We start from the raw sequence: 12,488 nt of genomic DNA, 5'->3' as shown, positions 1-12,488 counted from the left end.
GTGAGAATCAAGGTCATTTTTCTTTTTCTTTTTTTTTTTTTTAAAGGAATGTTACCTGGGTTCCAGCACTGCAGAGACCCTGATCCCATTGTACCAAAGCGGGAAATCCACCATAACTTTTTTTTTTTTTTTGGTCTTTCTGTCTTTTCTAGGGCCACACCCGCGGCATATGGAGGTTCCCCGGCTAGGGGTCTAATCCGAGCTGTAGCCGCCGGCCTACACCAGAGCCACAGCAACGCGGGATCCGAGCTGCGTCTGCAACCCACACCACAGCTCACGGCAATGCCGGATCCTTAACCCGCTGAGCAAGGCCAGGGATTGAACCCACAACCTAGTCAGACTCGTTGACCCCTGAGCCACAACTCCTCAAGGCTAAGTCTTTATAAACCCCAGGACTCACGGACCGCCCAACAGCCCCTGCTTTTCACTTGCTCCTGAATCCTGCTAGAGCCTGCCACAGCGTCTTCACACCTTCCGGCCACAGACCCCTCTAGCCCGAGTGATTTACTCGAAGAGCGACAACTCTGACATTTAGCACGCTCCACCGGCAGGATTCACAGCTACGAATCCTCTCTAAAAAATTCAATATCCACCCCTAGCCCTAATCCAACAATAGGCGGACAAACCACGCATGTTTGCATCGGGTCAGTTCTCAACCAGTAAATTAGGGGATGGATTTTAACACCCAAACTCAGTTTTGCTCATCTTGAAACATCCACCCAAAATAGCACCCACCTTTTATTCCACACTGGCTTCCTGGAAAATAAACATCTCAATTGTCTTTTTAAACCTCTATCGTATTTTGTCAATATTTTTTTTATTACAGCAGAGAATGTATAAATATTTTATTATAAACCAAAGGCCTAAAATAAACAGTTTAGTAAATAGTTATTACATTACAAGGAAAAACATCTGTGGAAACTGCTTTCCGTGTAATTATTCTTGCTATTTTGCATTAGCGCTCAACGTGAATTTCTTTGGCACTAATGTTTCACTTGTTCTAAATCTTCCTCCTTGTTGCTATTATTAAAATCTTAAAAAGGTGCCAAATCTTAAATGAAGAAAAAAAAATGATTCACTAGAAATTATTCATATCACAGTGAGCCGCTACTAAACCTGGCAGGGGTGCAGTATTTTCGGTGAAATTAACATAAAATATACAACTGCAAATTATCCAGGAAATAGCTATGTTCTTTACGGCATGCTTTTACATTCGGAAGAAAAAAAAAAAAATGTGCTCCTTCTCCATCTCTTCGCACAAAGCCACAAACAGCTCCACTTGCAAGTTTTAAAGGGAAAGTAATAGATTTGTCAAAGGAGTTGGGGCTTTGAGGACGGACTAACACAGAGCTCACGGGTGGATCCGCCTTGGGTCATTACCAGAGACAACGTCATTGTCAGAGCCGGAGAGAAGGCAAGAAAAACAGCCCGCAGCTTTCCTTCCCCTCGATTCCTGAGAACGTATTTCCTCTCACAGGCCTCGGCTCTTTCTCCTAAACACAAGAAAAACTGTAACACCATGTAAAATGCAAATCTCGCTGTAAATATTTTATAAAATTGTTGCATACATCCCAAAAGCTATAGGTCTTAATTGAGAGCAGGCGATTTTTCTAGTCAATATATGGAAATGGAAAATGCTAATTTGTGTTTTTCTACTTATGAAAAACCCTGGAGAACAGCAAGCACAAATGCACTCACTTTAATATTATAAATATAATTTGGCTCCCTCTTTACCAGCCCCACAGCCCTGGCTTTTATCTCCCCGTGGCTGCAGGAGGAGAGATGGAGAGTGGCTTTCACAGCATCCGCCCAGGGAAGGCGGCCTGGGATGGATGGCAGGCGGGAGACGTCGGGCACTGAGCTGTGCGCCCCCCACCCCCGCCATCTGTACCCCCGGGGAACTGGCAGGCACTGGGCCCCTTGCCGGGAGGCGCTGCCCAGCTCGCTGTCCCCGGAGGCTGGAGGTGAGGTGGCGTGGCTCTTCTCTCCCCTGCTGGGCCTGCCTGGGGACCTGACCACTTCAGGGCTCCTCCAGGGCTGGGAGAGACTTCTCCGAGGGCCACCCCTGGAGCCAGCCTGATGAACAGGAGCGGCTGGAAAGAGGGCTGGAATGTTCCAACTTGGGAAGGCCTGAACTCCAAAGAGAGATGAAGGTCACCGCCAGTGATCCCAAGGAGCCTGTCCCTCCCAGCAAAGGGACCCCTTCTCCCTCGTGGGTCCGCAGCCTTCATGTCACGTGCACATCCCGTCAGGAACACAGGGGCTCCCCTACCCAGACCTGCGCTGCCTGCTCCGGCAGCCACCGGCCACGTGTGGCTGCTGAGCGCTTGAAATATGGCTGGTGCCCAGGGCCAACGAGACATCAGATTTTGAAGCCTTAGTATAAAAAAAGAATGTTAAAAAATTCTCATTCAGGAGTTCACGTTGTGGTGCAGTGGGTTAGGAACCTGACATGGAGTTGGTGAGGATGCGGGTTTGATCCCTGGCCTCGCTCAGTGGGTTAAGGATCTAGTGACTCTGAAAGGTGCAGCACAGGTCATAGATGAGGCTTGGATCCTGAGTTGCCATGGCTGTGGTGTAGACAGGCAGCTACAGCTCTGATTCAACCCCTAGCACGGACACTTCCATATGCCACGGGTATATGGAAAAAAGGAAAAAGAAAAAAAAAATTCTTTAAATAATCTCATTCATAACTTTTTAAGTTGATTTTAGGGTACAACCATACTATTTTGGATATAAGGGATTAAATAAAAATATTTTATTCTATCTGCTCCCTTTTACTTTTTTTCCAGGCGGCTAGCGAATTTAAAATTACACACATACTCACCAGTAACAAAACCGACTAGTATCCACGAGGAGGCAGGCTCGCTCCCTGGCCTCACTCAGTGGGTTAAGGATCTGGCATTGCTGTGGCTGTGGTGCAGGCCAGCAGCTGCAGCTCCAATTCAGCCTCTAGCCTGGGAACCTCCATATGCTGTGGGTGTGGCCCTAAAAAGACAAAATAATAATAGTAATAATAAATAAATAATAAAATTACACACAAGGCTTGCATCTTATTTCCCTTGGCCGGACAGCTCTGGAGAAGACTCTGGCTGGCTGTGTATGAACCCGGGCTGTGCTCACGGGCGTGGGCGGCTCTCTTAACGCAGCGCGAGTGGGGGAGGTCCCCAGGGTTACAGTCCTAGAGCCCCACGGTCCTCAGAGTCTGGGAGGTCATGATGCCACAAATCCGTACGTCTACAGTTCTAAGAATGCACCGTGACGCCAAGAGGTTCTATTACCATTGCTTCCCAGCCTTTAACAAAAGGCTTTACCGTGACCGTCCTGCCGAATCCTCCATCCAAAAGAGCTCGAATAGTTGGCAATCGCAGCCTCCTTCCCCGGCCCCCTCGTGAGCCCGAACACAGCTCAGCCCTCCCTCCTCCACGCCCCCAGGAGCCTCCCCAGCATCTCCTGCCCTCCCCGACTCTCTCTGCCCAGAATGCAGAACGGGTCCTGTCGGGAGAGCCTGTCAATCACACACAGCCTGTGCTCGGGTGTTCTCCTCCTCCGCCTGGAAACTGGTCCTCAACTTCTCAAATGGGGGTATCTGAAGAAAAGAGTCAGGAGCAGAGGGGGTGGGGGTGGGGGTGGTGAGAGGGCTCATTTGGAGTTAAGTGGCCTTGGATGTGACTGCAGGCTGTGCCCCTTCCCAACTGTGAGAGCCTTGACACATTATAGACCCTCCCCTCGCCTCAGTTTCCTAACCTACCAAAAAGAAGCAACACATCTAGTTTATACAATTGGGGGAAAACTGGGCATGATGCTCATAAGGCGCCTGGACGTAGCACACATTCTGTGGATGGTAGCTCTTCCTAGTATCTTCACTAGTATCATCTTTCCTGACATTCAAGAGCAGTCCCCTGACTCCAAGTCCTTGGGTACCTGCAACATCACTCCCGGGGCAGAAGCAGGGGTACGAAACCGGTGGTAAAGTCAGAGTGAGGCCAGCGCAGACGAGAAGAAAAGCCCCTTCCCGCCCTCAGTGCTGGCAGACCCTGGCCAGCGAGCACTCAGAACGGGGCACAGAGCTGGGCGGAGATTCCACTGCATGAGAAACTCAGGGGGGGATGCCCAGCCCTCCAGAGACACAGGCCCTGCGATTCTGGGTGTGCAGAGACACTCGGAAAGTCCAAGGGGAGGGCCGTTTGCTGAAGAAGTAAAGACATTTACTCCCAAGCATTTTTGATCATATATCGCTGGGGAAATAGCCAGGACGAAGGACAACAAGGTTAGAGCTGGATTAAAATTATTTAATAGTAAGGCAGCAACTGTGTGCTGTTAAGTACTCGCTTCTGTAGGGCCCCCCAATGTGAGGGGACCAGGACAAACTGCCATTTTCTGTAGGTCAAAAATTGGATGTTCAACCTAAGCGCTTTAATGTTTAAGGGAACGCAAGGTTGCATTGCTTTAAGGGAGCCCCAGTTTCTGAACTCCATCCTGAACACCTTGGGCTGAAAAGAAACCCCTTCTTAAATGTGCATGTACGCACGCACGCAGACACACAGACACGCGCACACATGAGCTTGTTTGCCTTTGAATTCACCGACAGATTAGAAATAAACACACCAAGATGCGGCGAGGGGGGGAGGAGGAGGAGGAGGAAGGAGGCACAGACCCATCAGCCCCATGCAACTTCAATGATCCGGAGAAAAAGACTTGGCAGTCTTTAAAACCAAGGAGGGATGCTGTTGGTGGGAATGTAAATTGGTACAACCACTGTGGAAAACAGTATGGAGCATCCTCAGAAAACTCAATATAGAACAAGCATAGGACCCAGCAATCCCACTCTTGGGCATATATCCAGACAAAGCTTTCCTTGAAAAAGTTACACGCACCTGTATGTTCACTGCAGCACTATTCACAATAGCCAAGACATGGAAGCACCCTAAATGTCCATTGACAGAAGAATGGATTAAGAAGATGTGGTACATACATACAATGGAATACTACTCAGTCATAACAATGAACAAAACAATGCCATTTGCAGCAACATGGATGGAAGTAGAAACTCTCATACTAAGTGAAGTAAGTCAGAAAGACAAATACCATATGATATCACTTCTATCTGGAATCTAATATGTGGCACAAATGAACTTTTCCACAGAAAAGAAACTGATGGACTTGGAGAACAGACTTGTGGTTACCGAGGTGGGGGGAGGGCAGGAGGGAGTGAGATGAACTGGGAGTCTAGAGTTAACAGATGCAAACTATTGCATCTGGAGCGGATAAGCAATGAGATCCTGCTGTATAGCACAGGGAACTATATCTAGTCAGTTGTGATGGAACATGATGGAGGAAAATGTGAGAAAAAGAATGTGTGTGTGTGTGTGTGACTGGGTCACTTTGCTGTATAGTAGAAAATTGACAGAACACTATAAACCAAAGATAATAAAAAAATAAAAATCATTATTAAAAAAAAAATCAAGGAGGAGAGTTCCTGTTGTGGTTCAGCAGTAACAAACTGACTAGGATCCATGAGGATGCGGGTTCCATCCCTGGCCTCTCTCAGTAGGTTCAGGATCTGGCATTGCAGTGAGCTATGGTCACAGACACAGTTCAGATCTGGCGTTGCTGTGGCTGTGGTGTAGGCTGGCAGCTGCAGCTCCAATTCCACCCCTGGCCTGGGAACCTCCATATGCCATAGGTTTGGCCCTAAAAAAAAAAAAAATCAAGGAGGCGCTGTCCCCATACACCATCCCCTTGGCAATCAGCAGAAGTGCGTGTCAAAGCAGAACCAACCGACAAAAGAAGAGGCTCCATCATGGAATGCTCCCTCGACGGGCCAAGCACTCGAAGTTGGTTACTTGAATCCTCTCATTTCACAGATGTATAAACCAAGACTCAGAGAGGTTAAGGAACTTGCACAAGGTCACAGAGCAAACAGGTGGCAGAGCCAGATCTGAACCCAGACCCCAAGACCTCAGAGACAAAACACATAAACAACACGCCAGGCAGATGCTGAGCTCAGGCTTGGCGCTGGAGTCCCGATCGGGGCCCATCAATCACTCGTTCATGCCTCATTGCCTCCACCTGTCAGATGGAGACGATGGTCCGACCTCCCCACCGCCTCCTCCTCCTCACGGGAAAGTGAGGATGCGAAGGCAAGATACGTGTGACATCTGAGTTTGAGAGGTTCAAGTCCATTCACTCTTCTTATTCTCGTTATTGACACCTACTAAGGGCTGGGCTCTGGTCCAGGCAGCGGACAGACAGGCTAAGAAGAGACAGACCAAAGGCAAACACTGGCAAGGCAGACGCCACCCAGACAAACACGTGAGTAAATAAGAGGACGGCAGATAACGAGAAACGCTACGAAGGACATAAAACAGGGAGTGGATTAGAGTGACGAGGTCGGAGTGGGGATCAGCCCCAAGAGGGGGTGACCCCTGAATATGAACCAGGCAGTGGTGCAGAGGGCTGCAGAGAAACATTCCACAAAGAGGGCACAGAATGTCCAAGAACGGGAAAGCATCAGGTGCAGCTGGAGCAGGGTGAGCAGGAGGGGCAGGAGATGAGGTTGGGAGGTTGGGAGGTGGAAGGGCTTTGCAGGCGGGGAGGGTGGGCAGGCAGATCAGAACAAGCACCTGGAAAACTGGCTGCCTCTGTTCCGAACATTTCCGTTCCCAGGAGCCAGCAGTTCCAGAACCTCCTGGTTATACAAGCAAAGGCACTCGTGCATATGACCAGAGAAAACCCCTCCGTGGATGGCCTTGGCAGCACTAGTCGCAAGAGCCCCCAACTCAGCAACAACCCAAACATTCAGCATCAGTAGAACCCACAGCCTGAGTTCCCTGGTGACCCAGTGGGTAAAGGATCCAGGACTGTCGCTGCTGGAGCACGGTTCGATCTCCGGCCGGGGAACTTTCGCATGCTGCAGGTGCAGCCAAAAAAAAAAAAGAAGAACCCACAGCAAATGGGGACATATTCACACTCCAACCGCAATAAAAAGGCACAGATTCCTGATAACCAAACAAAGATGTACCTCACAAATTTAACAATGAGCTACAGAAGCCAGACACAAAAACGCCACATTGCAGGATTCCAATGACATGGCGTTCAGAGGTCCCCTGGGGTGGTCGAGGTCAGGGGAGCGATTGCCCTGGGGAGAGTGCTGGGGGTCAGGAAACGGGCTACCTGTTGAGGAGGGTGCCCGGTGGGCGGGCACACGGATGTAAGCATGCATCACGTGACACCTAGAATGTGGGTGCCCTTGACTGCGTCTCAGCGAGGCTTCCGTGTAAAGGAGACAGGTGGAGCGATCTTCCCAAGGCGGACAGGCAGCAGAGGCCCCCTGGGGGTGGCTCCTACACCCTGGGTCACATGCACCCTCTCACGCACGCAGGAACACAGTCCCAAAGCCCAGCCAGCGGAACCAGCCTAAACCCCAAGCTCCTAAACCACCCTCGGGTTTTTCTAAAATCTGACTCAGACAAATGAAATTCTGGGCAACTTCTGGGCCCTGGTTCTCTAACCCGAGCAGAGACGTGCCAGGCCCCACGGCCGGCCACAGAGACAAGGCCGGGCTGTTCGGAGGCCCCGCAGGCCACCGTGCGCGGAGGCCCCCACCTTCTCCGGGAGCAGGAAGGCGCCGGCCGACGTTTATTACCCGCCGGCAGCGAGATTGACTGCAAGGCCTCCTTTGCCCACACTGAGCCATTAGCTCGTAATGGCCCCGAAGGCTCCCTGGGCCACAGACCCGGGCCCGAGCGTGCGGGCGCCGACACCAAGGATCCTAATGGCTAGCACATTGCCCAGATAAATCATCGTCGCTCAGAAGGGGCTCCGGCCGGGCCGGTGGCTTCCAAACTTCATTTCACGAATTTCCCCTTAATACGCAGCTGCCCTGGAGAGGGGGGTCCAACGGGTGACACAGCATCAGCGAATTTCTCTAATGCGGTGTTTATCAAGGAAGGGAGGGAAGAAGAGACACGGGCGACAGGGACTCCGTGCAGTGCTGCAGGATGCCACATCAGTGGGCATTTGGAGACGGGAGCAAAACTCCCCATTTGAGATTCCCCCCCCAGGGCGGGGGATTCGATGGTCTGGAGCTGGCAGCCACAAATGCCCACAGAAGGTGTTTGGAAGGTGTGTTCCGGGAATACTGCTGTCTGTAGACAGAAGCTCTGTAAAGAGATGCTCCGTGACCGTATGGGTGCAAATGGCCTGGTGTCTGAGAACATGGGGGTGGCCGCCAGATCAGCTGGGTCCTAACCCTGGCTCAGACTCTTGCTGGCTGAGTCAGAGTCGCCTCAGGCAGGCTACTTCGCCTCTGTGTTCCTTGATTTCACCATCTATAAAATGGGAGAATACAGGATCCAGCTTAAGGATCTGGCATTGCTGCAAGCTGGAGCGTGGATCACAGAGGCAGCTCAGCCACAACAGCAACTCTGATTCAGTTTCTGGCCCAGGGAACTTGCATATGCGGCAGATGTGGCCGTAAAAAGAAAAATAAAATAAGATAAAATTAGATTAAATTAACATGGGAGGAGTTCCTGTTGTGGCTCATCAGAAACGAATCTGACTAGCATTCATGAGGACGCAGGTCCGAACCCCGGCCTTGCTCAATGGGTTAAGGATCTGGCATTGCTGTGAGCTGTGGTATAGGTTGCAGATGTGGCTTGGACCCTGTGTTGCTGTGGTTATGGTGTAGGCCAGTGGCTATAGCTCGGATTCAACCCCTAGCCTGGAAACCTCCATATGCCACGGGTGTGGCCCTAAAAAGATAAAAATAATAATAAAACTAAAATAGAATAGAATAGAGGGGGTCTCTGTCCCAAAGTTCTGGATCACGGCCATTCTCAGGGGCTGGCTGACATGACCTCTGGCAGGGTCTCCATGTAGGTCACAATGCAAATGGTGTTCCCTAGAGTTGTGCAGTGTACAACCTGCACGACCATGCCCCACGGGCTTGAGTCCTATGGGCTTCCTACCACTCAAAGAATCCCTCTGGGGGCTGATGCGAGAATAAAGTGGAACAGTTTCTGTAAAGTGTTTAGAACAGAGCCTGGCACATAAGTAAGTGCTGTAGGATTTTTTGTGATCACTGTCACCCCTGTCATCATCCTCATGTTAAAACTCTGAAAGTCCTACAGGAAGGAAACCTGGTTGAGCTAGTGACATGCTCGCCGCAGTCAGGCTATGGCTGTAGTGTGGTTCCTGGAAGGGGAAATGACGTGTTCAAGGTCACAACGCATGCAAGGGGAGCACAGACTGGAACCTAGGGCTCCTACCTCCCAGGCTGCAGCGTCCCTTAAAAGGCGCTCACCCCACAGCGTGCAAAATTACCTCCAAACATTGATAATTCAGGGATCCATCCAGGGCAGCTGTGAGCAGGCCTCTGAGTCCCAGGGAAAGCCCTAGGCGTCTTTCTGGCCCTGCTGCCATATGGACACTCAGGACTTGGGACCTAGAGGTGACACTCAGGAACACAGAAGCCGCTGGAGACCAACCTCCCAGCCTGCTGCCTTCCTGGAGGAGACAGAGCCCAGGATTTCATTCCTCCTTGGCCCCTCCCCAGTCCCCCACCCGCCCTCTTCTCCTCCCTCAGCATCGTCCGCCCTGGCACTCAACCCATCTCTCTGGTTGATCTGAAGTTCTCACTCTACAAACCTTAGCTCAGTTGTCAAGTCTTGTTCCACCTCTGAATCAACTCTGACTCTGGCAATGAGTCTTACACATGGTGCTCAGTTACTATTTGAGTGGGTTGAATTTTCAGGCCATAATACTATCCCGGCCTAGCTTCTCCCAATTTCCTGTACTGGACTAGAGAGGCTCTGTTCTCAGTCTTAACTCCCTAGAGGTCTCAGGAATAATAGAGAGAGGCGCCAGAGTCCAGCTTATCCCTGCCTCTGCCTGGAAGCCCTCCCTGATTTCTCCAGGCCATCTGTCTCAGCTTCTTTGAACACTCTTCCCTCCGGCAACCGATCCTGCCAGGCTGCATGCCACCTAACAGCCCTCACCCTGGTGCCACTGCCAGGCCCTTGAAGGCGGGGCCTGATGAGGACTTATTTGTCTTTTCCCTCTAGTCCAGCATGGTGTGCAGAGCTGGGCATTGGGAAGTTATCACAATGGAAGATGCTCAGAGTCTTGGCAACCAGGCTGGAGTTGGGGGGTGCATCCAAGAGGGGTTATTCGGGACCCAGGTGGGTCCGCTGGCACAGCAGGCTGAGCGAGGCTCAGGGGGATGCCCATCTCAGCAGAACCTTCCCCTTCGCCTAACATGGGAGCAGAAGCAGAGCCCAGCAGCTCCCCCGCCCCAAGGGCCACCTGCCCAGGAAACCAGGGCCCCAAGCAGAAGGCTCCACAGGCTGCGTTTGGACCAAATTCCTTCTCAGCGGCCGTGCATTTCCAGCATACAGGAATTGCTCCTGCCGATTCAAAACCAGGTCAGAGAAAACTGCCTCTCGTTTCCGGCAGGGGTGAGCGTTCCTCCCGGGGAAGGGCTCCGCAAAAGTCTCCAAACTGAGCACGAGAGACAAGTGGGAACCAAGCCTCATTCCCTCGGTGGCCCCGCGGCTGCCAAAATTACTGACAAACTGACCTACAAAGAGAGTTTCTATTTTATGAGCAAACCCCAAAGGTTAACAGCGGAGCCGCCGGCGGGCGATCCACACGGAGGAGCGGAAGCTTCCCCAGCAGCACCCGCGTGGAGCCCGGGCACCTCAGCTTCGCGGAGAAACGTGTCTCAGAAACGCCAAGGAGAAAGGGAGGAGCGAAGGGGGGGCTTCCAGAAACCGTGGCTGGAGGGGGTTCCGGACATGAGGACACCAGCCCACAGCCACGACTCTGTCCCAGAGCTGTGGGTCACTGCCACTGTCAAGGCTGGCAGTAGTGACTTCTGGCAGGGCCACCATGGGGACACCATGTGAATGGTGTCCCCTCCAGTTGTGCAGTGTACAACCTATACAACCATACCCTGCAGGCCTAAGTCCCGTGGGGTTCCTGCCACTCAAAGAATCTTGCCCCTATATAGTGCTGGTTTGCAGTCATGTGACCTGTGCAGAAGTACAGGGACCTGAATTTAGAAGGGCCCTACATTTGGTGTGATATCCTGCTGTTGTTACCTTGAATTCTTCATTTTCTAACACAAGGCATTGCGTTTTGTTCTAACACAAGCCCCACAGGTTGTGGGGCTTGGTTCTCCCGCCATGTGGCCGAACACCACAACCACGCCTGCAGTGTGGGCATGGAGAGAAGGGCTGAGCAATTATCCAGTGGGTTCATCACTGAGTAACTGCTACAAAAAGTAGAAAATATCCAGCCTCCATCCTTCCCTATCCTCTAAGTTGCCCAGGTATGGGCCCTACCCTGGAGGCTTGCCGGGGAGCAAGGGCAGGGCCAGAGGAGCCCAGGCAACGGCCAAGGGCACAGGGGTACCAGAATCTCCCAGGCTTGTGCTCTCATGCAGGAAGAAGCTTCTGATAGCAAGGAACCCATTGGAGACTAAAGGCCCTTGGGCTTTGTCATATTATTCCAATATCTGAGCTGCAAGAAAAATCTCCTGGATTTTGGCAGAAGGTAAGTAACAAAAAGCAGGTCAGAGAATGCAGGCGGACAGGAAACGGGGTCATGATGGCAACCCGCCAACTGGGCACCCAGGCCCTTCACCACTGATCATCCACCCAGACCCGAAGCACCAGTGGCCACTGACATCTCATCAGATCTGCCGGCAACATGGAATAGAGCACCCACCCGTCTAGAAGGCGAGCCTGAGGTTCAGTGAGGTCTGGAGAATCACCCAGCAGGCCAGGCCTGACGTACAGCTCTCCTAACGCCAGCGAGAACAGAGGGGCCCAGGGCAGAGCCTGACTTTCCCAGTGAAATCGTACACGAAACACCAATTTACACAGCAAGACAGAGCAGAGCTGCTCTCAAGCCCCACGTTCCATCCTCTGGGCATCCCCCCACCTCCAGGAGGCCCACGGCCTCTTCAAGGAAAGTCAGCGTAGCTCAGACTGCAGTTTGAGAACCAGTGATCTAGTGGCCTCGTTTCTAGTCTCATCAATAATAAACACAGGTGTCACCGCCCAGGCTTCCTGAATCTCACTCTGGAGTTCCCGTCGTGGCTCAGTGGTTAAAAAATCCAACTAGGAACCATGAGCTTTGGGGTTCCATCCCTGGCCTCGCTCAGTGGGTTAAGGATTTGGCATTGCCTTGAGCTGTGGTGTAGGTTGCAGACGCAGCTCGGATCCCACGTTGCTGTGGTGTAGGCTGGTGGCTACAGCTCCGCTTAGACCCCTAGCCTCAGAACCTCCATATGCCATGGGTGCAGCCCTGAAAAGACAAAAAAGACGAAAGGAAGAAAGAAAAAAGAAAACTAACTCTCACTCTGTTTCTGCATCCATACACAGGGCATGCCGTTTTCTGCAGATGCTCAGATCCCTTGATCACGGTCAGCAGCCCCTGGGTCCCCCTGTCCTGCAATTTGAGATCATTCTCCCATCCTC

The 12,488-nt window shown here is 51.7% G+C and overlaps 1 protein-coding gene and 1 long non-coding RNA gene across 12 annotated transcripts in view; both read right to left on the bottom strand.

Moving 5' to 3' along the window:
* Positions 1-12,488, bottom strand: part of ZNF423 (zinc finger protein 423) — a 370,202-nt gene that overhangs the window by 108,671 nt on the left and 249,043 nt on the right. Inside the window, exon 4 of one of the 11 annotated variants that reach the window (XR_014805924.1) lies at positions 801-2,965. The exons of the other annotated variants lie outside the window; for them this stretch is intronic. The gene's annotated coding sequence lies outside the window, so the exon portion shown is untranslated. Of the gene's footprint in view, positions 1-800; positions 2,966-12,488 lie in introns of those variants that run through there. 11 annotated transcript variants of the gene reach the window in all.
* LOC146402301 (uncharacterized) lies at positions 801-8,065 on the bottom strand. Its single transcript, XR_014805939.1, has 2 exons — positions 5,223-8,065; positions 801-4,472 (listed from the first exon to the last, which is right to left on the bottom strand). It is a non-coding gene; the product is annotated as an uncharacterized LOC146402301 (long non-coding RNA).

This window comes from Sus scrofa, chromosome 6, assembly GCF_054392235.1.
Source record: "Sus scrofa isolate SSC_HxYL_T2T_F1_AM1 chromosome 6, Sscrofa_HxYL_maternal_Yorkshire_Landrace_v2.0, whole genome shotgun sequence".
NCBI classification, from domain to species: domain Eukaryota; kingdom Metazoa; phylum Chordata; class Mammalia; order Artiodactyla; family Suidae; genus Sus; species Sus scrofa.
This window is presented reverse-complemented; position numbering and strand designations above follow the sequence as displayed.